At 46.2% G+C, this 3,629-nt stretch overlaps 1 pseudogene; it reads left to right on the forward strand.

Moving 5' to 3' along the window:
- The window catches only part of LOC102828517, a 38,490-nt pseudogene extending 35,389 nt beyond the window's left edge, over window positions 1-3,101 (forward strand).
- The last annotated feature ends 528 nt before the right edge of the window (window positions 3,102-3,629 follow it).

A 3,629-nucleotide genomic window follows, 5' to 3' on the forward strand; every position in this document is an offset into this window, starting at 1 on the left:
AAAGATTTGTTCCCTCTTTTGAGCTACTGCATCCAAAGGTGTAGGTCAAGTTCATCAAATTGTATCATATTACTCTTTTTTTTTTTTTTTCCCTCTTCTTTCTTCTTCTAGTAGAGCTTTAATCCAGCCATTGAAGCCAGGTCAAGTGGGTATTATCTGCAAGTGTGGGTGTTCTTGTGCATATGCCCTCGCTTCTTATCAGCTGGATTCTTTACTTTCCACTCTAGTCCTCTGTAGCTATGTCACTGTCTCTGGGCCCAGGAGTCCCCAGGTCTTGCCATACTTTGGGTGCCAGCCATATGGATGTAGGGAGGGGTGTCCAAAGGAGAGGATACAGGGAGTATAGCCCAAGTCTGCCTCCCTCCCTCTTGATTTAAGTTGGTTCCCTGTCTCTCTCCTGGCACATGTGGAGACTGACTTCCTTGGGAGAATGAGGCCCAGGCCTGTGTCCAACTCTTGAAATGACAGGGCACATTCTTACCCTTCCCAGAGAGCCTGGCATGGAGCAGCTGGTAGAAAAAGACAGTCTTGAGAATCAAAGGCCCCACAGCCCCTACCCTGACTCCAACTTTTCTCCCCTGTTTAAGGAGGGAACTGGTCCAGCTCCATCGAGCCCTCTGTCCTTGGGCAAGTTCCTTCCCCTGCCTGTGTCTTAGTTTGCTCATCTGTGAAATAAGGATTTGCAGAGTTTGGGTGAAGATTAAACACATAGTGTCTGAGGTCCCTCTGGCTTTCAGATTGGTCTGACTGGCTCTTCCTCCCTGGTCATGGTGGGGGATGGTGTTTGTCTGCCTGAAGAGGTGGGAGGTGTGTGTGTGGGGCAATGGAGTGGATCCCTCTCTTCCTGCTCCAACCTTCCAGTCCTCCTCTTCTGTACTTCCCTGAAAAGAAAGGTCTTTTTCAGGAGGAGAAGCCAGGGCCAGACATTTTCCCTAAGGCATAAATGACAGCTAGGACAGACATTTTTGACAGCAGGCCCTGAGCGCCTGCCCAGGTGGAGTAAATGAGTGAGGAGCTGAGATAAGCCTGTAGCTTACTCAGGAGGGATGGTCTCCACACTCTTCCAGCTCCAGGCTTCACCAGCTCCACCCCTCCTCCCACTGCCTAGGGCTCTTCCCTCCTCTTTCCCAAGGCAATGTTCTTTTGTCCCTTGGGTTCAAGCTCCCCAGCCTGAGCTAGTCTCTTTATGCCCCACTTGATTAAAATGCAGAAGGTACCTCTGTCCAAAACCCCGCTTGGGCCTAATTACTTCCAGCCTTTTGGCTGTGCAGTCTTTACTGCTGGCTGCCCTCATCCAGCTCTGGAAGAGACTTAGGGCTGAGGGAGCCAGGGCCAGAGTGGACAGAAGCTGGGCTCTGAATTTCTGAGTGGATGGCTGTGTGGGCAACTCAGTGAGGAAGGACCACTCCATGGTTAGGGTCATGCGCTCTGGTTTCTTTCTGAGTTGTTACTTACTGGCTGGGAGTGGGTTAAGCCTCTCATCCTGTTTCCTTATCTGTAAAATGGGAATGAGAATGGAAGGTTTCATACTTAGAACAGAGCCTGTTGTTAATCCACTCTAAGACTATCCCGCACAGTCGCACCACCCCTAGCCCCTTCTGTCCCATCTGTCAAAACAGTCCTCAACCAGGCAGTTGAGGCCACAGTCCAGGGGATGAAGTCCCTGACTCCCTCTTCACAGTGGTAGGTAGCCGAACACCAAGCAGTTGCCAGGGGCTCAAAGTTTCTTCATCAGATTCGTGCTGAGTTTCTACCATGTGTCAGGCACATGGTACCTGCCTTCTTCTATTTAACAGTGAGTGATTCTGTGGAAAAAAACTTCTAGAATAAGATAAAGCAAGAGTTAAAATCAATGCGGAATAAAGAAAACAGCAACATTACACACACACACACACACACACACAAAACAACACAGCAAAATGACAGCAATTAGTTTATACCTATCAATAATTATACTGAATGCAAATGGATTAAATGTACCAGTCAAGAAACAGACAGCAGAATGGAGAGGAAAATATTGTACCATCTACAAGAGATACATCAAAAAGATGTGTCTTTGGCCTAAATGCCTGTCAACAGAAGAATTGATACATAAACGCAATGGAATACTATGCAACGTTGAATAACAATGAATCTGTGAAACATCTCACAACATGGATGAATCTGGACATTATGCTGAACGAAATTGGTCAATCACAAAAGGACAAACATTGTATGAGACCAATGTTGTAAAAAATTAAGAAAACGTTTTCTTCATAAAAGAAACAGTCTGTAATGGTTATAGAGGAATGGGGAGGGAAAATTATTCACAGGCTAAACGGTAAATCAACATGGGTAACAAGGCAGGCAATATACAAGAGGGAGGTTAGCAGAGGAAAGATGAAGATGGCAGGAGACACAGGGAGTAATGTAATGTGTGACTAGAGATAAATACTGTTAACCATTGGTACATGGAGGGGATTACAATCATTGTAATGAAGCAAAGTGTATGATTTGTTGAATGTAAAACTGATGATTTGCTCCATAAACCTTTACTCAAGTCACAATAAAAGGTTAAAAAAAGAAAGAAAAAAGAGTTAAAACGGAATCCACTCAACGCCCCTTTCTGGCTCTCACATTGTCTATGCACAGACAGCACAAGGACATGAGTGCACAAGCGGCCTCCCAGATTCCTTTGTCCCTGAACAATGGACCTGGCCAGAGCCTGGCTGGCTCATGAGCTCCATGTCAGACTTTTTCATCACTGCATAGTTTTCCACAGATTGGATGGAGACCTGGACTGTAGCCAGTTTCCCTCTATTCCTAATAGGCTCCGGGAAGCTGCCCTGTTCAGGCCTTTTATTCCCCAGGGGCAACATCTCTGGAAGCAAAGCTGATTGGATGCGTGTCCTTTTATATGTGAGTGTGCAGTCTGATCCCACCAGCAAACTCGACAGGCTGTTTTTGACTCATGTGTTCACTCCCATGCCCCACAGGGTGTGAGGATGTCTGTCTTCTCATTCCTCCTTCTTGATAGTTCTTGCCTCCCTTCTTGCCCCACTCCAGGTGATGAGGGAGCAGAGCCAGCTCTCCTGGCCATGTTGTATGAGCTCATTTCTTAGGAACAAGCATTAGTTGACTTCAGCATTTGTCTCCAGCTCACAGAACCCATCACAGGCACCCACAGAGACTAGTGGGAAAGAAATTTGAGTACACAAAGCCGTGTAATGAGTGTTTTAGAGAGAAACTCTGGAGTCAAGGGGGTTAGGTTCAAATCCTGGTTGTGCCACTTGCTGGCTCTGACTCTGGGTAAGTTACTCAACATCTCTGATCTCAGCTAAATCATTAGAAAAGTGGAGTTAGTTGTGAAGCTTGGATGAATTTACATATACACAGTGCCTGAAACAGTGATGGACACACTATTTTACATGCTGAGTATGTATATCACAATAATTGTGTTATTTGGGTACCTATAGTATAAGGAGCTCTGGTAGCGTAGTGGTTACGAATTGGGCTGCTAACCCCAAGTTCGAAACCACCAGCCATTCCTCCAGATGAGGCTTTCTGCTCCCGTAAAGATTTACAGCCTCGGAAACACTGTACAGGGTCATTATGAATCGGAACCGACTCCACAGTACTTAACAACAACA

This window comes from Chrysochloris asiatica, unplaced genomic scaffold (assembly GCF_000296735.1).
Source record: "Chrysochloris asiatica unplaced genomic scaffold, ChrAsi1.0 scaffold00039, whole genome shotgun sequence".
In the NCBI taxonomy this organism is placed as follows: Eukaryota; Metazoa; Chordata; class Mammalia; order Afrosoricida; family Chrysochloridae; genus Chrysochloris; species Chrysochloris asiatica.